Raw genomic sequence first — 27,123 nt, 5'->3', positions numbered from 1 at the left:
GGTAGTTCTCGGTTCATGTATTGCTGAAGCCTAGCTTGTAGGATTTTGAGCATAACCTTGCTAGCATGTGAAATGAGTGCAATTGTGCGATAGTTTGAGCATTCTTTGGCGTTGCCCTTCTTTGGAATTGGAACGTAAACTGACCTTTTCCAATCCCGTGGCCACTGTTGCGTTTTCCAAACTTGCTGGCATATTGAGTGCAGCACTTTAACACCATCATCTTTTAGTATTTTAAATAACTCAGCTGGAATACTGTCATCTCCACTAGCTTTGTTGTTAGCAATGCTTCCTAAGGCCCACTTGACTTCACTCTCTAGGATGTCTGGCTCAAGGTCAGTGATCACACCAGCGTGGACATCAGGGACATTAAGATCTTTCTTGTATAGTTCTTCTGTGTATTCTTGCCACCTCTTCTTAATCTCTTCTGCTTCTGTTAGGTCCCTGCCTTTTTTGTCCTTTATCATGCCCATCTTTGCACTAAACGTTCCTTTCATATCTCCAATTTTCTTGTAGAGATCTCTAGTCTTCCCCATTCTATTGTTTTCCTCAATTTCTTTGCATTGTTCATTTAAGAAGGCCTTATCTCTCCTGGCTATTCTCTGGAAATCTGCATTCAGTTGCTTATATCTTTCCCTTTCACCCTTGCTTTTCGCATTCCTTCTTTCCACAGCTATTTGTAAAGCCTCATCAGACAGCCATTTTGCTTTTTTGCATTTCTTTTTCTTTGGGATGGTTTTAGTTGCTGCCTCCTGTACAATGTTACGGACCTCCGTCCATAGTTCTTCAGGCACTCTGTCTACCAAATCTAATCCTCTAAATCTATTCATCACCTTCACTGTGTACTCACAAGGAATATGATCTAAGTCATACCTGAGTGGTCTAGTGGTTTTCCCTACATTCTTCAATTTAAGCCTAAATTTTGCAGTAAGAAGCTCATGATCTGAGCCACAGTCAGCTCCTGGTCTTGTTTTTGCTGTCTGTATAGAGCTTCTCCATCTTTGGCTGCAAAGTATATAATCAATCTGGTTTCGGTATTGACCATCTGGTGATGTCCATGTGTAGAGTCGTCTCTTGTGTTGTTGGAAAAGAGTGTTTGCTATGACTAGCTTGTTCTCTTGACAGAACTCTATTAGCCTTTGCCCTGCTTCATTTTGTACTCCAAGGCCAAATTTGCCTGTTATTCCGATTACTCCTTGACTTCCTACTTTAGCATTCCAATCCCCTATGATGAAAAGGACATCTTTTTGGTGCTAGTTCTAGAAGGTGTTGTAGGTCTTCATAGAAGCGGTCAACGTCAGCTTCTTCAGCATCAGTGGTTGGGGCATAGACTTGGATTACTGTGATATTGAATGGTTTGCCTTGGATACGCACTGAGATCATTCTGTCGTTTTTGAGGTTGTACCCCATTACTGCCTTTCCCACTCTCTTATTGACTATGAGTGCAACTCCATTTCTTCTAAGGGTTTCTTGCCCACAGTAGTAGATATAATGGTCACCCGAATTAAATTCACCCATTCCCGTCCATTTCAGTTCGCTGATTCCCAAGATGTCGACGTTCAATCTTGTCATCTCATGTTTGACCACATCCAGCTTGCCTTGGTTCATAGATCTTACATTCCAGGTACCTATACAATATTGTTCTTTACAGCATCGGACCTTCTTTTCGCTTCCAGATACATCCACAGCTGAACGTCCTTTCGGCTTTGGCCCAGCCGCTTCACTCTTTCTGGAGCTACTTGGAAATGCCCTCCGCTCTTCCCCAGTAGCATATTGGACACCTTCCGACCTGAGGGGCTCATCTTCCGGCATCATATCTTTTAGCCTTTTAACATTGTCCATGGGGTTTTCTTGGTAAGGATACTGGAGTGGGTTGCCATTTCCTTCTCCAGTGGACCACATTTTGTCAGAACTCTCTGTCATGACCTGTCCGTCTTGGGTGGCCCTGCACGGTATAGCTCATGGCTTCACTGAGTTACGCAAGCCCCTTCGCCACGACAAGGCAGTGATCCATGAAGGGGTCTTTTCCCCCAAGGGGATAGCATTTCCTATTTTTATTCTTCATTCCTATCTAAACAATGCTTGTGCAAAAATGTTCACTTTAGCGTGTGTGTATACATCTCTGTGTTAATGTATATGTATAAACCATTTGCTTGGTAAGAAACCTTGCATTGCATTTAGTAGTTATTTTTATTTTTCCATTTTACCTGTACAGTTTACTCTATGTATGCTCTATTAAGTGAAACACTCTTCAAAATGCCTCCTGGTTCCCCACCTTTTGAATTCATTCTTTGTCTTTCTCTCACTGAAATGGCTGTATTAAATTACTCACAGAGTGTTATCTAATAGAGGTGAATATGTGTAGCTCAGGGTTGAACTGTGGAGTCCTTGGGGTTCTCTGAGCTTGGTTATTTTCTTGCAAACTTTTCATTACCCGGCTAGGTAACATCTTCAGTGCTAAAATGGGATGGGGTTTGCTCTCTATTTATGTGCTGTGGCCTGCCTTGCCAGTGCTGGTGGGGGCTTTTGTTTTGCTCCTCTGGTAGTTCTTTGATTAGCATATGTTTACTACTTGATTGTGTGCCTGGTGCTGTTTATCTCTATGTGTCTGTAGTTTTAACTGGGAAACTGTCAGCATTTTAGACCAAGCTAAATCCAAATATGCAAGAGAATTCTTGGAAGCCTGGTATTCAGACGAGGCAGCAATTAACTGACACATAAACAGCATCTTCCTACTATTCAAAAGAGACAAAAGATCAGAAGATCACCTCACCAGCAATCTATCACTAGCAATCATCACCCAGATAAGCAAAGGTTACCACCAGGCACACAAGTAGTAAACATATGCTAATCAAAGAACTACCAGAGGAGCAAAACAAAAAAACCCCACCCCCACCAGCACTGGCAAAGCAGGCCACAGCACATAAATAGAGAGCAAACCCCATCCCATTTAGCACTGAAGATGTTACCTAGCCAGGTAATGAAATGTTTGCAAGAAAAGAACCAAGCTCAGAGAACCCCAAGGACTCCACAGAATGTTATCTGCTAAAGATCTTTGGGTGAACCTGCAACTATTAATTATAACTACTGAATGCCAAGTGATTGTTGGACTGCCTTGTATGCCATAAGCTTCAAATATTCTTTAATAAATTGTATTGATTTTTTATAATTTTACTTTTTGAAATAATTGGTGTTAATTTTCCAATTTGTGCAACACTGGACTATACATATATGCACCTTTGGTTGGTTGGACAGTATTAGGATCTAAATACAACAGAACTCTTATACCTTTGGAAACAATTATGTCAGTTAGAAAGCTATGGAATGTAATGTCTAATAAAAAAAAGATTCGATCCTTTTTCCCATGCTAAATTGACTCTATGGGGAAACCCAACATTAAAAATTGGGAAAAAGATGGTGATATGGAAAAGATGGATGGAAGCAGGAATATTGACTCTGGATCAATTGATACATGATGAAAATGAATTTTTAACATATACTGAGTTAAGAGGCAAAAATCATCTATTGGATGTATCCCAACTGCAATATTTACAGCAACAACATTTGTTAACAACATTGTTTGGACCAGCAGCATTTTCAGCTTCTGAGACACCTGAGATATTAGAACAACTTGTTAAATCCTTTAGAACTAAAAAATCTACTATTAGCTTTTATAGGTATTTATTATCAATAAATCAATTTGATATGCAGATATTAAAGGATGAGTGGAATAAAAACATTAGAAGTTTCTATATTATCTAGACAATGGGAGAGTGTTTTAAATTCTATAGTAGGAGTGTCAATGGACTTTAAACTACAACTTATACAACAAAAATAGTATTTAGAATTTATTGGACTCTACTACACTTGTATAGAAAAGGATTATCAAAAACAGCATTTTGTTGGAGATGTAATAAGGACTACATCTCTTGTCTTTACTTGATAAGTTTTGGGAGAAAGTAGTGGACTATATAATATGATTGCACAACAAATGCTAAAATTTTCAGAGGATATTATTCTTTCGAACTATATGTCTAGTACATGGAATTTGACATCTGGACAGCGTAAATGGATTCTCCGTGCCCTTACTATGGCCACAAGACTGATATTGCAGCATTGGAAAGATAAATGTATGGCCCCATTTATTCAATGGATTGAAGACCTGATTGCGCTCACCACTTATGAGCGGATTGCCTATAGACGGAGACTTTGTATGGACAAGTATAATGAAATGTGGGACTCATTTATACAAAATACAGTAGGTTAAAAAAATGATAGTTACATAAATGTACTGGAAGTATATATGCATCTGAAAAATATTTGCATTAGATAAATATATATATAGATTTGTAACTATTTACTGTTACAATATATTATGCTAAGTTTTTTATTTTCTTTGTTGTAATTTGTCACTTTTATTTTTGTGCTTGCTTTTTCTTTGTTATTAATTAAAAAGCAATAAAATTATTAAATAAAAAAATAATAAAAAATGTCTGACCCTGACACTGGGGGAGGCCCTTATTCATTATATCTTCTTCAGAAATTGAATCTCTGCAAAAACCTTTTTCAGTCGTACAAGTCTAAGGCTCGTTTTCAAAATGTTCATTCTTATCCCACTAAATTATGGTTTACTTTTATGTCTAAGCCCTATTCTGTCCTTCTAAATGCAAATATGCACAATAAGCCTAACTTTTACCTCACAATTAGGGTTACAAGGTTAAAGAACTCCACGGAAATAAATAACGTAGGCCTTTCCAAAGAAAGACTATTTATGCACAAAAGGATAATCTCAAATATCATCTAGCCATCCACATTTCACAGCCCAAGAATGGAATCCCCACCCATTGTATCTGGGGGCCCACTATGCTTGAAAATGCCTACCTTGGTGCCTGTTTGACTCTTTGCCCCATCTGACTTTTTAGATTGTCTATTGTCTTACCCACCTACTTATTTTCTAAAAAATGGAAACTTGTTCTATTCTTTACATCATCTTTATTTCCAGTACTATAAAAAAGGACAAAAATAAGCAGGGATAGAAAAGAGCATCCTTTAGGAGAATAACTAGTGGGGCTGGCGTATGGCATCTGATAAATTGTGTTTCCCCCATGGCAGCACTTAGTGCTGCTCAAAATCCCAAATGTGTCCATCAGCCCTAAAAAGTTGGAATCCTGCTCTAAAGTGTAAATACTTTGTATTCCTCTCATATCAAGCTCTGAAATATGGTGAAACGATGTTCTACCTAAACAATCCTCCATTACTGAAAACACTGTTATTTTGAGTAAATGATGCAAAGTATAATACAATGTCAACAATGAGGAAGACTTGTTAACAACAACAACAAAAATAGCCACAAACTACATTTATGAAGAAAACCTAAACACCCATTCTACTCCATACTTCTGCTTGCCTGAGTATTTTCATCCATTCTTCTTTGGTAGCCGAGCAAGAGATAACAGCATGCAGAGGTCTAATGCAAGTTCTTGTAGTAGATATGTCAGCCTACTTGGTAGGCCAGATCAGGAAACTGACTCCATAGGAACACCAAAACTATATTTTATAGGGAAAGCTTTAGTAATAATGTAAGTCTGCCTGTATTTTCCCTTCCTTCCCTCTTATACTCCAGAGAATTGGCGGGGGGGGGGCAGCCTGAGTCTTTTTCTAATACTTCCCCACCTCCTGGGGCTCAACTCATACTTCTGCACTTGTTGTTGCCAACAGCTTCTGGATGGCTTCTCCAAAATCATCTCCATGGCTCCCTACAAGATATGGACATTGCCTTAATAAATTTTCTCTCTCCCAACCAATGAACTGTTTGGTATAAGCACTAAGGGGATTACTAAGTGGATGTGTGCCCATTGTAGAGTGAAAGCCTGGCTGAATGAAGGACTCTTTCAGGTTTCTTAAAGACACATATCCCAATTACTGGTAACTTTTAAAGATTTACCCATTTATAATTTTTTTTACCCAGAATTTGTCTATGAATAAAAGCAGTACAACAACTGAATAGAAAACTAAATAAGTAAAGGTGAAGTATATTTGTAGTGACTTCTTGGACACATCCATATAATTAAGCATCAGACAAAAATAAGGAGGAAGAGAAGAATACAGAGAGAATTTGATAGGAATCTCAAGAGGTGATTAACCTGACAGTAGCTAGGAGCCAAGCCATGAAGGGCTTGTAAAAATACAATGTAAAAGTTATTCATAATTTCTATATTCTGTTATGGGCTTGTCTACATTACATATACATGTTTATATAACACACTAGATATGCCCACCATTGTTCTGGGTTAGTTCTCAGGGCTAGTATGGAAGGGTTCTCCCAGGATTTGTTTTTTAACTTCCATAGTTCACAGCCCTAGAATTCATTTGTGATCTCCTATCCAAGCTTAGATATCAGCCAGCTGCTGCTACCTGCTTGAACAATAGTCATCTTAATAATTATAGAACACAAAGCTCCAATGTGATTGGTACACTCTTGTCCAAGGCCTTGGCCTTGTACCTGTCAGACAGGAAAAAAAATGATTCAGTAGAACAACTTTATTCTTTTCTGTCTCTAATGCCATGAAGGCAAAAGCCAATTCTGAGAGACTATATCCATCCATCAGTGATTTCTTTTTTCAAAAATAACTGACAATCAATTCTGTAATAATGAAAGGGGAAGAAATATGTTGTCTTCCCTCATATAAATTACACTTTAAAAAAAACAACAGACTATGTCTACAGTTTAAAGAAATGTTTGGAAAAAATCCTGACATTTGGGGAAGGTGTATGCCAAAACATTACAGCTTCTGTAAATAAGCAAATAGGCAAATTTTACTTCAAGTCAAATCATCTACATTTATGTGTAAGCTGAATATTAAATAAAATTATAGCTCATCTAAATGACATGTTCCAGTAATATTTACACACATGCATAAATGCATAGAGTTTCTGTGGCCAAGTAAACATAATAAAATGTAGTCAATAGTAAAATAAGTACTTCTATGCTAATTTCTTTATGGTTATGTAAACAGAACACAGCAGTCTTACAGGATAGTTATTTCTCACTATCAGCAACTACTGTGAACCATTCTGCAACTGCAGAAGTTAAGCACCCCCACAACGTATTCACTTCCTTGAAAATTATTACACAGAGTACTCATATATATTGATAGTGATTTGAGAGTTCATCTTGCAAGACTAGAACTCAGTCTCCTGGTTTTTAGCCTGGTGTCTTTAACCACTACACCAAAGTGGGTCTCCTTTTAACAGGTTTCTACAGTTCATTTATGTCAATTGAAATTAAGGCGCTGATCACTTTTCTAGATTTTCAGTGTACTGCTAAGGATAACACATGATGTACCATGCCCCACTAAAGAATGTCTAGAACTTCAAATGAATATAAATTTCCCCTGTATAGGACACATTTTTACACTCAGAACTTTAACAGCTTCCAAATGGTTGTGAATGTGAACCTTATCTCACTATACTAGAGCAACATACCACAATGCTGCATTCACATTATTCCAACCACATAACACAACCCAGTTCTATCTCCTCTACTTTTTGAAGAAGATCATACAAACAAATGCTTTAAAAAAAAAAAAAAACTATGCTATGTGCTTGGTAATTGGGACATTTTTTTCTAGAAAAATCAGTATATAACTAGAAGATGCATATACAGGAAAACAGCCTGCAAATACATACATACATACATACATACATGTAGATATTGACATAGATGTGTGTGGGCATAATAATACTTCAGTTATATTTCTCTCATAAAATCCTTTGGGAACCAAACTGCTTATTGTGGAGAGAGATACAAACACTTTTGCTATTAGATGAAAAAAAAATCAGTGTCGTCTTGAAACTAAATTGAATATTTAGAAGAATTAAGTGATATGGGAATGGTGGATATAGGCACTGACTATTTACAAAAATATTTTTTTTAAAAAAGTCTTAGTATTAATCTTGAAAAGATTATAGTTTTTCCAAGTTCCACTTTATGGAATAATATTGAAGTATTACAATCAGTGAATTCTCTAAGCATCTCCTTGTTCAGAGCATATATACATACACATAAGTAGACGTTTAAAAAACACACATACTGAGTCTAAAAATAGTTCTTGCTGTTCTATATATTATCTTGTCACCACAGATTTTCTCTTTACACCACCCCAAAAGCATTCTGCTCTATTTGCATTGTAGAAAGGTTAGAAAAATGAATTTTCCGTGGCCAAAAAAAGAATGTTATTCAAATGAATCACCCTATACTACAAAGCAGATACAATATATAGATTTCATTTGAACACCATCTTAGTTAGCAAGACAAAAAAAGCCTCAGTGGAAAGGAGAAACTCTGCAGGTGTTTTCCCTTGTGAAATTTTATTGATACTTAGGTGCAGACAGACAAACACAAGTAATGGAAATAAACTTAAACTAGAAAGCATTTTTATAGTCAAAAAGGTACTTTCCAAAATAATATTCCAGCTGGTAATCAACTAACATCCAATTATCTTCATGGGTCCAAAAGAAAGAGCGTGAAGGATAATGAAGGATAGGACTCTGAAACCCCTCTGCTTATATATAGCAAATAAAAGTACATCACATTTCTAAGAAATTGTTTGGCTTGCCTGCATCCTTTGCCAGCTTTCTTTGTCTCTGCAGAGATACTGCAGTCTTACATCAGCCCTTACAAAACATATGAAATTGAGACACGAAACTATGTTAAACTGTTAGGCTTTTCCTTCCCCTCTGCCCAAAAACACAATACACAAGAAGCATAAATTCTTTTGAAATCTTTAGTCAATTTGCCAGATATTAGTGTCACCATTCCAACTTATAAGCTTCCCATCCACCATGACTTTTTATACGTTAGAAATTGCAAAGACCCTGCTTCAGGTAGAAATAGAGTTCATAACCTCATCTCAAATAATTGCAACATATTCCAGGGCCAAAAAAGGCATACAATATTTGTTAAGAAAACTACTTCTTTACTGAAAATAGAATACATATTTTTTCTTTTATATTTATTCTATAGAAAATCATTCTTGTATATGCGTGCTAATGGGGCTTTTGTTGTTGTTTTGCTGTGAAAAACAATAAAAGCACAAAAATAAAAAATATGGTAAATCGTTCACGTAGTCATTTTTAGTGGGCAAAAATGAATTAGAATAAAATAGTCTTGAGTAAATTTAGCTCACTGAATGGTCTGTTGATAGCTGATCAATGTGACAGTCAAATGTTTATATATTTAATTAATCCAAGTATAATTAACATATATTAAATTAAATCAAATATGGCGCACATATCCAACACAATCCAGTCTGTGACCTGGACACAGTTATGCATAAACATAACCCCTGTATGTAGGCAAGGGTGAGGAGGGAGGCACAAAAGGAGAAGAAAATTAGAGGAATCCCATGTATGAGGTTGAAGAAAGAAAGCCATCAACCACTTCTAATAATTATACGCAAATATAGCTATATGAATTGAAAAAATGAATTCACTCCGGTTTTCATTTTAGATACTAGGTACAGCTTAAAAAGATGTATCATTCTATAGTTAGAAAAACCTTAAGTATTATGATGTTACAATTGCAAAATACAAAAGTCAGTATCAAAAATATAGCTAGCGTGCTTGATCCTAAATAAAGCTTCTAGATTCTGCACTAACAAACAGCAGTAATTCAGTAATTGTAAAGCAGCATGCTTGCACAGTCAGCTGCTTCATAGTAAACCTTTAAGGTAATCGCTGCATGCAAGAAAAGCAAACTGGTGGCTTTTTGTCTTTTGTTAAATTTACCTTTCAGGCGTGGGTTTGATAGGTCCCCCCCCCCCCAGGGAAGAATTTACATCTGGTAAATCACCTAATTTATTCAGCTGGGTAGTTCTGGCTTCTAAGAAATATGTATACCAGAAGTACACTTCTGTTATTTCTCAATGGGCAAAACTGCCATCATCAACAGGTAGGCTAGTTATCAATCTCTTTGTCTGATTCTCTTTTTACATATGCAAAAACCCAAGCTAGTAGCTATCAACTTTACTGACACCCTCTCCATCCCCCCTAAAACTATCATCACTATACCAGGACACCTCAATGGAAGATTGCCATACACTTTTAGCTTCCCTTCCACCAGCAAGCAGGATAATAATGCATACCACCTTGAGTTCCTATATGAAAGGTGGGAGTAGAGTAGAGTAGAGTAGAGTAGAGTAGAGTAGAGTAGAGTAAAGTGCTTGTTTTGCAGGAAGGGCACAGTACATTTTTTAGTTACAACTCATGTAGATTTATACTACTTTTTAAAATCAATGTTTAATATTCACCAAGTCTAAAACTCTTTTTTTAATGAAATAAGACCCAAGATAGAATGATGAGGAATTCCACACCTTACTCCTACTACAACATTATTAAAACCTCATATTTCTGAAGACTCATCATCACTGCAACTATAAAAATGGTTTAAAAAACAAATCAAGAAGTTATTTCTCAGAAATATGCATCAATCATTGTCTATGACTTCATGCTCTGGTTAAAAAACTAAAAAGTGGGAATGGGTTTGTTTCTCATAAATTATTGGGAAGAACAATACCACACATTTTACTTTGTAGTTTGGATTGTCCAAGAGTAAGAACTGCTTTATTGAATCCGATGCCATTCAGCCAACCATACTATGATCACAAGCTGGAGATAAATTTGTAACACATCTGGGGATCATTAATTGGAGTAGTTTGGGATTTTAATTCATACATGAATGAGGAACGCAACTGTCACAGCCTGTTCCTTTGTGTGCTTTCTTTTGCCCACACACATGTCTCCATGTGCAGAGACAATGACATAACAAATGGCCATGATGCATTTTTGGCAAGGTACATAATTTTTTAGAAGCGAGATGCTACAATGGGCGAGATTTTTGCTGGGAATTCCCGGAATCAAAGAGATTCTATGTTGAGTTAAAATCAAAAACCTCCTGCTTTCTATGACTACTTGTTCCTCTAAATGAAAGTAAAAATATGCTAATTAGGATAAAATTGCTTGCAGTGATATTTTTCTATCCATTTGCAAAGTAACAAGTTTCTAATAAGGGAAAAAACCTATATTTCTGTTTCTCAATTTACTGTCTTCTTATTGAGATTAAATTGTGTTACAGTCATTTTCTCCCTGAGCACAGGCCAAGAGAGAACTCCAGAGATCAGTAGAAAAGGTTGGAGAATAAAGTGAATGAAAAAGGTGAAGCTCTTCACTACAATTCATATTACTTGTCTTTGTTTTTTTACACAACAAAAATAGCACAATGTAGTCTGAGTCATAAGCTGCTAAAGATGCTATTCAAGCATTCAGAGCCATAGTGCAAAATAGGAACTTTATTTCTGCTTTCTTAAATGTCAGTTAAAATATCTATCATGAATACTACCCAAACTATGAATGCAAACAATTCTGAATTCCGAAAAAATAGTAATATTGTAATAAAATGCTTGAGAATATATGACTTAAATCCATTACCTTTCCTTGAAGTCATTGACCTTTTCCTAATATATACATTGTTAACCATATTGACTCTTTGGATATCTTACACAGACAACTGACAAAAGTTTTGTGGTTAGAAACAACAAAAGAAGCTTACCAAGAAGCAGACCAGGAAGAGTAATTCTTATGTATTAGCACTTCTGCACATAGCATGGGACTTCTGATTACAAATGCCTGATATACTTAAAGACAATTAAGTTTCACTTCCTCTGATATTTTGTTTAGCAGCCACTTCATTTAATATCCTGAAATTCTTGAGAATGCAAAAGCTTACCCACTATTTTAAAATATTAATTGTTCCTAATATAGTAATAGTCTCCTGCTATGGGCTTTTTTGCGGAGGGGGGGATTCTATTCTACTAGAACACTCTTCAAGTTCAAGCATAGATTACATATCTGAGACTTGCTTCCACTTACTCTGAATTATCACAAATAATCCAAATCATATCTGGGATATTATAGTGTATAAGGAGACTAATAGCTGCCATGAAGAATGTATTACTTGAAGAATTCATAATCGAGAACAATGGAGAAAATAAAAGGAAGCAAAGGCAGTAGCAAACAGGATAATAACATGCATCTTTCAATTATATAGGCTTAGGCTTGGCTGAGGTTGTAGTTACAGGAGCATTCAGAGACATACTAAATTTAACAGTTCTTTTGCAAACCAACAAATAAATAAAACTCAATTTATATTCAAAGCAGTTAAGGCAGGGACAGGCAACCTGGTATCTTCTAGCTCCCCAAACCCCTGACCACAGTGGTCATACTAGCTGGGAGCTGTAATCCAAAATTCTTGAAGCACCAGATCACCTAATCCTGCCCTGATATGTCAAAACTTCATCAGTACTGAAATTATGAGTCTATGCTAAAACAGATTATATAAACCCCCAAATGAGGGAATTCACTGAAACAAGCCTGATAACCCCTAATCTAGCCTATCTCATTATACTCAGGGGCTGAAAAAGAAAATTGTTTTTTTTAAATTTATTTTTTTTTAATTTATACTTTACCTTTCAACTCAAATGGTGGCTAACAACATTTTAAATCTTTATTGATTTTCCTAAATGCTGAGAGAATAGAAGCCAAACACAGTTGTTGAGGGAGTGCATTCTCTAGCCTGAGACTGGGAACAAAGTAGGGGAAACCCGTCCCACATATCAGGGGATATTCAGTAGGGCCTGTCCTGAAAACCTTTAATACTGAGACAAGTTTGCAAGAGGAGAGGAAACCCTCCCTATAGTAAAATCCTAAGCCATTTAGGGCTTGAATAGTTAATTCTACAATCTTAAACTATACTATAATCTAAACTGTTTGACAGAGCTCTTACCGTCTAAAGCCACCGCTTAATTTCTTTGAGGAAACCTGATGAAAGTGTAAAGTTTGTGCTTTTTCAAAAGGTATGTAATCACCAAGTTCTTTGGGAAATTCAGGGAAGAGGATAGTACTAGGGATCTAATTAAATCTTGTGCAGATTTTTTTACAACCGGAACTGGCTCTGCTTCCCCTATGACCCAGTTTCAACCCAATCTGCAGTAAGATCTTTTATATAAGTTACCTGAGGGACCGTCTCACTCCCATTATATCAACCCATCCCACCTGGTCAGGGAGAGGGGGGCATGTTGCAGACCCCGTCAGCAAAAGAATGTTGGCTGGTGGGGCCCAGGGGGACAAGCCTTCTCTGCCGTTGCCCCCGCCCTTTGGAATATTCTCCCCCCAGAGGTGCGGTGGGCCCCGACCCTCCAGGTTTTCTGGAAAGGACTTAAGACCTGGCTCTGCCAGCTTGCATGGAGCGATAACGGTTTTAATCAATCCTGGGGGTGGCAGGCACCCTAATGTCACTCCTGAGTTATTCGTCAATTCCATCATTCTTGGAATTTATTAAGATTGTTTTTATATTGTATTTTAATTGATTTTATCTCCTTTGTAAACCACCCAGAGTCATTTTTCAATGAGATGGGCAGTGACAAATTTGATATATAAATAAATTAATAAATAAATGATAAATAAATATAATTGTTTTAAATAATTGTCAGCAATGGAAAACTAGTTACCCTTCAGATGTGGCTGAACTACATCTTCAGCAGTCTTAGCCAGAACGTTCAAAGGTAAAGGATGCTGACAGTTGTAGTTCTACCATATCTGAAGAGCCTCAATCTCTTAAGTAATTACACAAAAACAGACTATCTTCTTTTCTGATGCAATCTATGTGGGTATCATACTATTGGATTCCAATGGCAGCCTATTTCAGCACTTAAAATTAAAGCCAATTTCACAGATTAAGTATAGGATTGCATTTTATAGCAAAAACATACATGCACAGAAAAAAAAGGTCCTTCTCCTGCCATCTGCCTCCTTCAACCCATCTCTAAGTGGGTTGAAGGAGGCAGTCAAGTGTTTTCCAGTCAAGCTCATTTCCCATGCCAGAGAGGTTAGGGAAAGAAAAAAGGTGCCAGGACTGGGTATAAGCTATGGGCAAAGGAGCAGTTAGCATGAAGGCTGATGCATCAGTTTGATGTTACAAACAAATGGTAACATGAACTTCTGGTTCATGTCCCCTTTCTGCAATATTGTTAAAAATACATGGATATGTCACTGTTGTGTCTACTTTAATCCTTTAGCAATCTCTCTCCATCCACTGGACAGAAATACCAGTGCAATTCTTGACACCCAAAACAAATTAAATACAGCAATTTCCCTTATATCAAAATGGTTTCCCATTACTTACTTCAAATGCCAGGAGTGTTCCAAAGTGCTCTAGTAATATCTTTCTTTTGTGTCCCTTGTACTACTTGCTGCTGAACTTTTTTGTGAAGTCTGTGCATTAAAACTCTTTCATTGTGCCCCAGGATGCTACAATGAAAAATAAACAGGAAATATTTAGAGAGGAAATGTCAACTTCAAGTGATTAGTGGGGAAATCCCTGAGCTGTTTTAGATTGCTTTAGTAAGCTGGTTTGGGAACCAAAATGAACAGTAAATGGACATTTCTGAGGTTTTTATTATCTCTGTAAGCTAAAAAATATTGTGGAATAAATACTATCTGCTTGCCTGTTATCATTACTTGATTATCAACTTAAGTTCTACTGCTGAACAAACAGAATGTCACTACACAGACAGTAGGAGTAACCACAGAGAAATCAGGACAAATAATTGTTGTGATAAGCAAAATGGATGACTTGAAAGCTAGGTAGATAAGCAAATGAGACAATATTTTCATAGTCTAACCCAGTGTTTCTCAACCTTAGCAACTTTAAGATGAGTGGACTTCAACTCCCAGAATTCTACAATCAGCCCTGCTGGCCGGGGAGTTCTGGGAGTTGAAGTCCCCTCATCTTAAAGTTGCTAAGGTTGAGAAACACAGGTCTAATCTTAAGATGTGAAGCTTATTTTCATCCTTCTGTTACATTAAGCATCTTCTTCATAGCCACATGAATAATTCCACCTTAGTATGAACCTAGGTTTTTCATTTGCTTTATATGTCCAGCCTTTGGTAACCAGTGCAGAGATCAAGGAGATTGCTTGCTGATTTAGATAAATATAGGGGAGGACCCACCCCAATCCAAGCCATTCCTGGCTTGGTCCCTCCCAGCTCAAGCTTTGGTAAGGTAAGGGACTGCCTCCTCTTCAACTCCCCCTACCTGCCTATCTCCCCACCTCCCATCTCAGCCCTTTTGGCCACCCTGCATAGCAGCACTCCTTGGTGGTGATGGCACTGGTGCTGAAGTAGAGGCCTGGGGCCTTCAGCAGTCTCAGCCGCTCAACCACCCCTGGGCCTCTACTTCAGCCCCAGCACCACTGGCACCGCCATTGAATAATTCTGCCTCAAGCCCCACTTCTCAGCCAGCCACCCCAGCACCATGGTGCAAAGCCCCAGCCGCCCCCATCACTTTGCACTCTGCAGGTCCTGCTGTACCCAGCTGACCTTCACCATCTTCCTCCCACTGTGGACAAGGCATGCCCAGCCTGGCCCTATACTGTCCATACCAGGCCTTCTTCCCGAGGCCATGTGTGCTGTTCTCGCAATGCTTCGGAAAGGCTCAGAAGCTTGCCGAAGGCTTTCCAAAGCATCGCGAGAACATCATGCAATATTTGGAGAATAGTACAGGTGGTCTTGGGAAGAAGGCCTGACGCAGTCAGCAGTTGCCTCACATGGGGCCCGGCCAGGCATCCTCATCATCAGCAGGAAGAAGACGGCGAAGGTCAGCTGAGTGCAGCACGTCCTGCAGAGTGAAGGGCGGTGGGGTGGCTAGGGTTTTCCACTGTGGTGCTGGGGAGGTTGGCCAGAGTGTGGGGCTTAAGGTGGTGCTCCTCGGCAGCAGCACTTGGGCTAAAGTAGAGGCCAAGGCTGCTGAAGGCCCCGGGCCTCTACTTCAGCCCCAGTGCTGCCGCCACTGCCGAGGAGTTCTGCTGTGCAGGGCAGCCAAAAGGGCAAAGATGGGGGGGAAATAGGCAGGTTGGGGGGTCGAAGCCCACTACAGTCATAAGTGCAGGTGGGCTGCCAAGCACCTTAATGTTAAACATGTGATCGCCAGGGTGCTGCAACAGCCATAACTTTGGGGACCAGGTGTAAGTATTATTCATTCACTGCCACCGTAACTTTAAATGGTCACTGAACAAATGGTCATTAAGCGAGGACTATCTGTATTCATGGCCCCTGTTCATTCTGTTTTCCCTCTTCGCTTTTTCCAGTCTTATATTTTTCAAAAGTGGTGACCAGGCCTATTTATAGAATTCTAGACATGGATTTACAATAGAGTTGCATTAGCAGTTTTGTTTTCAATCCCTTTCCCAATGAGCTCCAGCACCCAGAGTAGACATCTTTACTGAATTATGCACCATAGCCCCCCAAAAATATTTTCCACAACTATAGACAGCTCAGACACATTTATATATATTATATAAATATATCCATATATATAATATATAAATATTGCATATGTATATAAAATTCAATATTTTTCTGCCTCAGAAACTCTCATTTAAATAGAATCACATTTGATTGACCAGTCACCCAGTATAAAGAGATCCTGAATGACGTGGTATCATCCATAAACTTCACCAGCTCAGTATTTTCCCCTAAGTCAAGAACATTTATGAACAAATTAAAAAGACCAACCCCAGTACAGATCCTTTAGGGACTCTGCTTCTTACTTTCCTCCACTGAGAAAATTTCCTATTTATACCTACTATTTATTTTTTTATTTCACCAGTTAGCAATCTATAAATGGATTATCCCATGACTCAAGAGCTTCTAATGAAGAACTTTGCCCATTTTTTTTTAAATCTCCAGGTGTTCAATGCCAGCAGGGTCTGCTCCATTCACATGCCTGTCAACTTTCTTCCCTCCCTCCAGAAAAAATAAAATAAAATAAAATAAAAGCCCCTCTGAAAAGTAGGGGGGATAGGAGGATCATTGGAGAATCCATGCTGATTTTCTTTCAGAAGACCTATCCATTTATATGTTCAGTTATTCCTTCCTTTGATTACCATTTATATCAGCCACTGCCAGTTTGCTTTGGGGTCACAATTCACTTGCAGGATTGCCTCCTCCCATACAAGGCTACTGTTCAGCTACTTAAGTCAGCAGAAGATATCTTTGTCTTTAATATACAATTAAATCTGATCCAAGTTTTCACAAACTTCCACATTTGATTTATTTACTGTGGACATCAGAACATCTCAGTCCTTCCCCATTCTGGAATAATATTCTTCAGTTAACTGCTATAATATTAGAGACTTGCAGCTTTACAAAATAAAAATGTAAGAGAAAACCATCAATGGAGCTGTAGTTTTCAGTACTAATAGAGACTTCAAATCAAGTCTTCTCCAAGTCCCTCACATCCTGAAGGCCCTTCTCTATAGTGGTATCCTACTCATTATAACCCACCTTTCAATCTTGAAGTTTCCCAAAGCACCTTTCATAATAACAATATCCAGAAAGAACTTGTTTTCAAATTTACAGTCTAACATGATATCATATAAAACAAAAACAATGAGAAAAAAAAAGGAAAACAAGCTTAACTTACTTCAGATTAGATGCTAAGCCATTCTAAATGAATAACTAAACCTGTGTACCACCAGTTTTTTCCCCACTCCATACAGCTATCAATCATAGTCTGAGGCTTTTTTAAGAACAACATGTTATCCAAGCTCCATTTGGCTACCATTTTCAGTTAGTATGAACTGTATTTTGAAAGCAGGGTTAATTAGGAAAAAGATAGCAGAGTGCTTTTTCTATTTAATCACCCAGAGTGACTTAGTATGGTGCAGAAGCACTCTTAATGTTTCATTGTTCCTCTAAAGGCTGCTATAACTGGTACGTGTTATTAAAGAAGCAGATAAAACCATCGTCTCCAAACAGATGGTCCTGCTGCTTTCCTAACAGGGCATGCCAGTCCAGCTGCCAGAATATCAGTAAAAGGAGATGGCAAATCCTCGCTATCTGTTGCTTCTTTATTCTTTCAACAGAAACTCAATTGGCAGCTGCAGTATTATGTTATGGTCATTTTACTGCTTCCAGGTTTTGTAGGCTGTTTGGTACTTTTTAATTTTATTAACTTCTTATATAGTTTTCTTATATAAGATAAGTAGTTCTAAGAATATTTATGCTAAATTGTGTGAAATAAAAATAAATGCAATGAATATGAATCTTCATGTTTTGTGGTAGTGAAACTGACCACAAGACAGACTTCTTAAGGAGACAATAAATCATAATTCTGGTACTTTATGAATTATCATGAACAAAATATGTGCTAAAACACATAGCCTGGTTGGGTCTTCTCATCATTTGATACAGTAAAATTAGCCAAGGACTGAAAACTTAACAAGAGCTCATGAATTATTGCTATTAATAAATTTACATATCACTTTTTCTTCTAATGATCACAAAGCAGTTTATAGCAATAAAAACAAAATATGAGCAAGAAAAAAGAACAAATTATTCTTTTAAATTTGAACGCACTACAACAATCAAGAACAAACACGTAATGAGGAAGGAAAGGCCTGGAGAAAGAAGTGAGTCTTAAGCAGTCTGCAAAACTCAACTACAGAAGCAGCTTGATGAATCCCCAAAAGCAACGAGTGCCATGAAGGCACCCATCACTGAGAAGATTCTCTATTGTCTTTTGGGTACCACCTACTGCCAGCATAACAGTAAACACTCCTCCATCTCAACTGGTACATAGGAGAAGCATTCCAACAAATATTAGGCTTCAAATTTTTACTGATTTATTATGGAATTTTTATATTTTCAATTTATCCATTTTTACCCATTTATTACATAGCATGATGGTATTATGTTAATCTTATAAGCCACTTAGACTGAAGCACCATAGAAGTAGCAGCATAAACAAATAAAATAAATGCCTTATAAATCTAGGGCCTTATAAATCTTGAAGTAGGCTGAGAAGTGAATAACAATAGCTGGATGGTAGCTTTCTGCAATGCCTGAAGTTGTTGTTTTCAAGACCACCACATGAAGTGAATGACAATAATCTAGATATGAAATTACTACATTGTTGATACAGTGGTGCTTAAAAGTTTGTGAACTCTTTTGAATTTTCAGTATTTCTGCATAAGTATGACCTAAAATGTGATCTGTTCTCCACACAAGTCCTAAAATTAGGTAAAGAGAAACCAGTTAAACAAATGAGTCAAAAACATTGTATTTATTGAAGAAAATGATTCAAAGCTACCCATTCATGTGTGGCAAAAGAATATGAACCCGTAGGATTATCAGTTTGTTTGAAGGGGGAAATTAGAATGTTTTGATTTGACTGAAAAGGGAAAGGCAAACACTACATTCCAGCATAAAAATCTTATCCCATCTGTGAAACATGGCAGTGGCAGTATCATGATTTGGACCTGTTTTGCTGCCTTTGGACCAGAATGGCTTGCCATCATTGATGGAACTATGAACTCTGCATTGTACCAGCAAATTCTACAGGAAAATGTCAGGGTTATCTGTCTGTGAACTGAAGCTCAAGAGAAAGTGGGTCATGCAGCAAGACAACAACCCAAAACGCACAAGCCATAAAACCAAAGAATAGTTAAAGCAGAAGAAAGTAAATGTTTTAGAATGGCCAGGTCAAAGTCCTGACCTTCATCCTATAGAAACGTTGTGGGAGGACCTGAAGTGGGCAGTTCATGCAAGGAAGTCCACCAACATCCCTGAGTTGAAGCTGTTCTGAAAGGAGGAGTGGCCTAAATTTCTTCCAAGCTGATGTGCAGGACCGATCAACAGTTATCAGAAATGTTTAGTTGTACTTACTGCTGCCCAAGGGGGGGCACACCTGTTACTGAAAGCAAAAGCTCACATACTTTTGCCCATACAATTATGTATGTATCATTTGGATCATTTCCTCAACAAAAATGTGTAATGTTTTTGACTCATTTGTTTAACTGGGTTCTTTTTATCTAGTTCTAGGACTTGTGTGGAGAACAGATCAGGCTTTAGGTCATATTTATACAGAAATATTGAAAATTCAGAAGGGTTCACACTTTTAAGCACCACTATAACTATGGCACCTTATTCTGATCCATAAAAGGTACAGCTAGTGAACGACTAAATTATTATACACATACATACATACTCACACCCACACATAGACACAACACACACACACACACACACACACATGCTTGTTTCTACAGAAAGACTATTTTTGATTACAAAAAGTTGAACCCCATGATTCTTACAATAACAACATACCTCATTAAATAAGATGGCACAGCTATTTAACTCCAGCAGGGCTACAGAACTGTTCTTGGGAAGGAATGTCAAATCCAATACATAACCTCAAGACAATCAGTCTATATATCTAGGTGGTCTGAAACTTACTGATTCTTTCCTCAATATTTCAAAGGTTTGCCTTTTTTTCTGTACTCACTGATCTCATGTTGTTCTACAACTTCCACTATCCTTGGTCAGCATAATCAAATCTTATGCTTGTTTAAAGGAGTCCATTTTAGTTCAAGGAATTATGGTAGGCATCAGGATGGCATAGTCCTCAATTAAAGATCCTGGGAAAGGAAAGAGAAGTAAAGGAAAGAGGGAAAGAAAGGAAGATACTACAGATAAGCATTTTTTTAATGTGAAGTCATCCGAGGCCATGAAAACCACAGGAAGATTTGTGTGTAGGAGATACTGTCATTGTTTTTCACGAACTTTCCTGAAAAATCCATATTGTTTATGTTTAGCATATTTTCCATTTTTTTCCCAGTGAAAAATCTAGAAGAGATTCTTCACCAGAAGAAAAAGAATTTGGAGCAGGTCTCAATATTACTATGAAATTCCTAAGAAAACAAGACAATTCTGCAACATCTGCATCATCAACATAAGGTCATAATACATGATGGCACACAGAAAATAAATTTGCCAGGGAGGCTGGAGCTAGTATGTGAAAATAAGCACATTATCTCTGAGGTGTTTATAAATTGTAACATATCACTTTGCTGCAGTTGACAGCAGCTTAAATAAACCAAATTAAACCCCAAAGTTTGAATTATTTGCATTCTCTTAGGAGCACTGCTCCATATTTTAAAGTTAAAATCCTGACCTCTCTTTAAATAGACAGTCAAAGGTTAAATGCAAAGAGACTGAACAAGCTCCAAGCAAGAACATACATCAGATATAACATAGCCAAATATAACAAAGTAAGAAGAGTAGGATGGCTGGACAGTACAGTGTAATGGTTAAGGTGTCAGACTAGGACTGAAAAACTCAGGTTCAAGTATACTCTCAGCAATAAGCTCACTGAGTGACTTAGGACCTCTTGGTCCAATTTACCTCCCAAGATTGTTGAGCTTCCTGGAGGAAAGGCAGAATATAAATCTAATAAATATCAAATAAAATAAATAATTATTGCACATTTTTAAGATTCTTACCTTGCCTATCATATTTGGAACAGCTGTCATCTAAAGACTATATTATGCAGTATTAGAAAGGTAAGCTAGTCACAAAAAGACACCATTATTTTCAATTGGATGGCAAGTTTAAAAAAAAAAAAAACTTACATCATCATCAGGATTTCCAAACCATTAAACTCCCTGAATGAGCATATTCATAGGAACTTGGCTTATATGTATCAAGGCAGGGGGGAAAAACTTACTGTCTTGTATATGGTATACAGTCCCTTCAGAGTTCTACTCAATTCCCATTAACTCAGTTCTTAGGAAAGACATACCCAAGTATTTTAGTTTGAAATAATTAATAATGATTTTAATTGTCTATATCAGATTTTAACTCTTCATGTTGTTAGCTACCTCAAGTAACCTTGGTGCAGAAAGGTGGGAAATAAATTGAAACACAACAACACATAATTATCCCAGAGAAACTTTTTCATTATCAATGAATGCATTAACTAGGCCTCTGAAATCTGCAGAATTTGAGCCTAAATACCCTTCCCTCAAAACCAACCCCAGGAAAAATAACCAAAGGGAAATCAACATATTTATTTCCTATGCATATAAGAAATAATTCAGAAAGCAGCCTGAGGTGGAACGTTTCCTTTCAGAATTGGCCTTATATTCCTGAGCTGGTATAAGGTTCAAAATTCATGTCTTTCAAAAATACCATCCATTTAAATAACGTATCATCTCATTATGCAAGACTACAATGATTCCCAATTACTACAAGATATTGATGTAAAACAGCTCATGTATTTAAAGAAGTTCAGCAAACAATATACATTACTCAAAGAGATATGTAAGTTATCCTTCATTAAAAAGGAATCTCAAGTCATCTATTTTAACACTTCATCTTTATCTCCTGGAAATAGTTTACTTTATTACCCTCTCATACTAAACTGTATGTATTTTGAAAACACAAATTACGCCCTAACTTATCTTTATGTGACAGTAACTTCTCATGTTCACAGAGAATATTTGAAACAGGTATACACAAGTGATCGGCACTGCTGATCAAGAAAGGAATTATTTAACAGGAAAAAAAGAAAACAAATGGGCTTCTCATCCAACAACTCTTATCTTTTCTTCAATGACCTTAATGACTGCTATTGGATTTTTGAATCTGTTTCACTTTCCAAACAATAACATGCATTTAAAAAAAAAAAAAGCAGAACCCTAAAACCTGTGTGGGGTGGGTCAAACAGAAGTTGAGTTTATCTCTACGTATAGATGGAATAGTTTTCAGGTTAAAGCAAATGAACATGATACACAACACTGAGCACCGCTCAGATAAAAACAAGCCTTAAGATATGACATATTATTTAATTCATAAATTTCAGAGCAAAACATTGGAAGACACCAGTCACAAAGTACTAAACGTAACAAATACATCCTGTGGTTTGAGACAGCTACTTTAAAAAACCCATCCAATCACTCAAAAACCAAAGAGCTTATTTTTCTTAAATGTGAAATAATAATTCAGTTCACATTTGTATTTAAGCCAGAAAACAGTGAACTTGAGCATTATCCATTATGGGATTCATAATTTAAAAAAAAAACATTTTGTATTTTTTTCCTCCAATCCCCAATTTTAATTCTGCGAATTGTTGGCTTAGCTTCTCCTCTGATTTAATAGAATTTCCACAATAGAAATCTAATCCATGCAACAGCTTGGGGATCAAAGGAATTTGTCACTTCACTCTCACCATACTAGGATCCTTCCATGGGTAAGTATCCTCTTCATAATTTAAGGTACGTGTCTATGAAAATTGAGCTCTGGGTATACAAGCTTTGTAGTTTATTATTTTATTTTAGTGAGTTTGTGTACTGCTCCAATTGCTGATATTCATAAATCCATAATTCAGGTTACAAAAAATTTAAAAATTACAGTGATAAAACCAAAGCACATCTACATACATAAACACCGGGAACATCAATTATAGTAAATATGCCAGTGGAGTCCTTGGTGCTCTCTGAACTTGGTTGTTTGCTTGCAGATGTTTCATTACCCAATTAGGTAATATCAATACAAGTGAGTGTGGGGTTTGCTCCCTGTTATATACAGTAGCTTGCCCTGCCAGTTTTGATGGAGATGCGGTTTTCTTCTTGACAGTTCCTTGATTAAGGTATTGTTTTCTGCTTGATTATTTACCTGGTGTTAATCCCTACTTATCTGGCTGTCGGCTGGTGTGTTCTGGTCTTCTTAGTTTTTTCATTGTCTCTTTTGAATGGTGTGTAAATATGGTTTATTTCTCTGTGTCTATTGATGGCTTATTTGTCTGAATGCCAAGCTTCCCCTAGTGTTTTTGGATTTAGCTTTGTCTAGGATTCTCACACACCATATTTACACACCATGATGATGTTACTTAGGTGGGTAATGAAATGTCTGCAAGCAAACAACCAAGCTCAGAGAGCACCAAGGACTCCACAGTTCAACCCTGAGCTACATATATTCTCTTCTATTGGAAATATGCCAGCGCCAGAGAGTACATTAAAAGCTCCCAACTCCTGAAGCCTGGTAGGACAGCCAGATTTTAATTATCTTCTTAAAAACCAATAAGGTAGAAGCCATTCCGATTTTCAAGGGAATACTAGAGGCAGATATTGAACAGGCTTGCCTCGGTGATCCCTGTAGATGATATTCCCCGAGATCCTTGAGAATACAGAGAGAGCCTGCTCTACCAGATATTATTGGTTGGACAAATACAATTGAGAGGAGGCAGACCTGGAGATATCCAGGTCCTAAGCTATTTAGAGTTTTAAAGATGACAATCATCATCATGAATTGCATCTGGAAGTAACCCATCCAGAACTAAAGATGAAACCTCCCTGGCATCAGATGGCTTCTAAACCAAAGCCATTCCATCTTGCTGGGACTAAGGTTAGGCCAAGGCAATGAGGGTGATTTGATCTTGAGAAGGGGCAGATGGTAATGCTCCCCACCCTCAGATCATCCTCAAGGCAAAAAAAAAAAAAAAAGATCTAGCTTGAGTCCTTCTATATGAGGCCTGGATGATCTGATATGAGTCCATGGTTGTCATAGTAGTCGTAAATTATCAAGCTATTCCTTTCCCCAAGGAAGGCAAGTTGAAATACCCATGCACCATAAGCTTAGGGAATTCTACCATCCACAATGAGATCAAGCAGCCTGGGATCTCGTACTCTGCAGTGAGGTTCCTTGGGAGAAAAAGCAGCAGGAGCGACTTACAGGAGCTGGGTTCCCCATTAACTCTGTTTGTGAGAAGCTGGCAGAGAAGGTCACAAATGGCGATTGCATGACCACAGGGATGCTACGGCCGCAGCAACTTCATAGACTGGTTAAAAGATCCTCTTGTTCAGCACCGTCATAATTTTGAACGGTCACTGAACGAGAGGTTGTAACCCAAGGACTACCTGTAAACACTTTCTTCCTATCCCTCAGATAAAATTCAGTAAGTGCCATGTACTGAAACAGGAATAATTAGTTAAGATCTAACTGTGTTAACATTACGTTGAAATTGATGCAGCTGCATTTTGATAATTATTTTTGTTGGTTGTTTTTTACTGATTGTTTTAACTGTAGTTTTATTGTATATATGCTGATTAGACTATAATTGTCAGGAGTCAATTTGATTATGACAATCTATACATAAACAAACAAACCAATTTATTATCAATTAAACTTTCATGACTTACACACCCATTTAAATGAATGCATTTAATATTGTCCCTGAGAGACAGTTTGGAGTAGTGTTTAAGGCATCAGGCTAGAACTGGGAGACCATGAGTTCTAGTCCCACCTTAGACACAAAGCCAGCTGGGTGACCTTAGGCTAGTCACTCTCTTTCAGCTCTAGGAAAGGAGACAATGGCAAATCACTTCTGAAATCTTGCCAAGAAAACTGCAGGGACTTGTCCAGGCAGTCGCCAGGAGTCAACCAGGAATCAATAGGTCCACTGTCTCTCAGCCCCACAAGGCAATTATTTAGCTTGCATGGAGGTGGGAGGGGGGAGGGAGGACTAAAGGGGAATTAGGCTTTTCAACAAAATTCTACAATGTATAATTTAGATAAAGATTTGTAAAATTTTATGTTATCTCCTCCCACAATGAATTTCAAAACACTGACCAGGCCATTACCTCATGAAGATCAATTCTCACCTCTTTCTCTGAATACTATGCTTTTCATAGTTTTTAGTCTGATTTAGATCATAAATGATTGCCCAGTTTGTTTTGGATTTGTGCAATTTTACTGATTCTAATAAAAGTATTTCTCATTTATATCTTTTTTTTTTCTTTTTACAAAACAAGATTGGTTTACTTTGTTTAAAAGGTAAAGCTACTGACAAAGTCCCATAGCAAAATCTCCAAAAGCAACACAGTAATGATGGGATACAGAATATTCATTTATGGATAAGAAACTGGTTTAACAGGAAAATGGGGTAGAAATTTTTTTGACAATTTTCACATTGGAGGGAAGTTAATAATAGGATTCCTAAAGTGTCTTTACTGGCATTGAGTAATAGTAATAATGTACAAACAAAGACTTGCTCCTTTTTATAACAAGCAACTACCTGAACTTATTAAAATATAATGTGTATTACAGAGGGACTTCTGGCATCATCAGACTCAGGAATGCATTGAGTCCTTGTAGAAGAGGCATCACTATAAGCAATATATAAGATATACCTATTTTGGTCAAAGAGTGCTTACTGGGATTAAATGTAATTAACAAATGTATATATAATTGGTGGTAGGTTAACAAATGTTACTAATGAACCGGAAAAGAAGAGTGAAGTCCCTCCTCTGCCATGCTATTTCTGGATAATTTGTGGGTTTCCATTTAAATGATAATAGTACAGCTTGTAAAACAATTTTCTAAAGGTGATATTCTCTTTGCTATTAATGTAATTATACCACCTCTTAAACACACACATACAGACGTTCAATTTTTAAAATTTGCTCTCCAGAAAAAAAAAAGGCAAAATAAATCCTATGCATACTACTGTCATCCAAATAATGGCATATTTCAGCCAAATGGCATAATGCTATATGGTGTCTTTCATCTCAATAAGCAGAACTCTAAGTTACTTCAATATCATTTATCAAACCTCGTCACCATAGCAACCAGTACCTTTTTGTATGTAGCCACTAATACTGAAATTGAAACAAAAGGGACTTTCCCCACCTTCAAAGAAACCATACTTACGTGGCCAGGGCTCTCCAATAAGCACAAAACTATATATGCCTAACAGAAACCTGTGGGGGTGGGGAAACTTCTATAATCTTCTCAGAACCTTTGCTGAGAAGACATTTCTGGAACAGAAATAAAAAGCAGAGAGTACTACTATCTTGTATAACACTAATACTCAGAGACACTACTTCAAAATACCTTATGATCCATTATACATCCACCTTCAAATTCTATATTAGAAATAAAAGCACCATAAAGCACACCATGTATTCCTAAAAACATTTGTTAAAAATGAAGACCCAATGACTTTTGTGACAATTTTTCAAGTCTATGATCAGATTTCACAATTTTTAAAACAGTAAAATTATACCTCATCTTAAATTAACACTTGCAAATCATGTGAAGAATTAATCAGAAAATACACATGGAATGAGGGTTAGCTATCCTACATATTAGAGAAATAAGACGGTAATTAAATTAACTGTGCTGGTTCTGGTGGCAGCAGGATATATAATGTAGCCATGAGCTTAGTTTTAT

General features: G+C 37.1%; 1 protein-coding gene across 10 annotated transcripts in view; it reads right to left on the bottom strand.

Annotated features, from left to right (window-relative positions):
* Window positions 1-27,123, bottom strand: part of ATXN1 (ataxin 1) — a 238,728-nt gene that overhangs the window by 155,567 nt on the left and 56,038 nt on the right. For 7 of the 10 annotated variants that reach the window (XM_088130940.1, XM_088130946.1, XM_088130944.1 and 4 more), the window contains one exon: window positions 14,237-14,361. The exons of 2 other annotated variants lie outside the window; for them this stretch is intronic. The gene's annotated coding sequence lies outside the window, so the exon portion shown is untranslated. Of the gene's footprint in view, window positions 1-14,236; window positions 14,362-20,398; window positions 20,532-27,123 lie in introns of all 10 variants that reach the window. One more of the 10 variants, XM_088130943.1, reaches the window with a different exon arrangement.

The sequence above is a fragment of the Python bivittatus genome, unplaced genomic scaffold, assembly GCF_059951505.1.
Source record: "Python bivittatus isolate LINGU-HERP-01145 unplaced genomic scaffold, Pbiv_v1 ctg000840_np1212, whole genome shotgun sequence".
Lineage (NCBI taxonomy): Eukaryota > Metazoa > Chordata > Lepidosauria > Squamata > Pythonidae > Python > Python bivittatus.
Note: the sequence above shows the minus strand (reverse complement) of the source record. Positions and strands in the feature narration are given on the sequence as shown.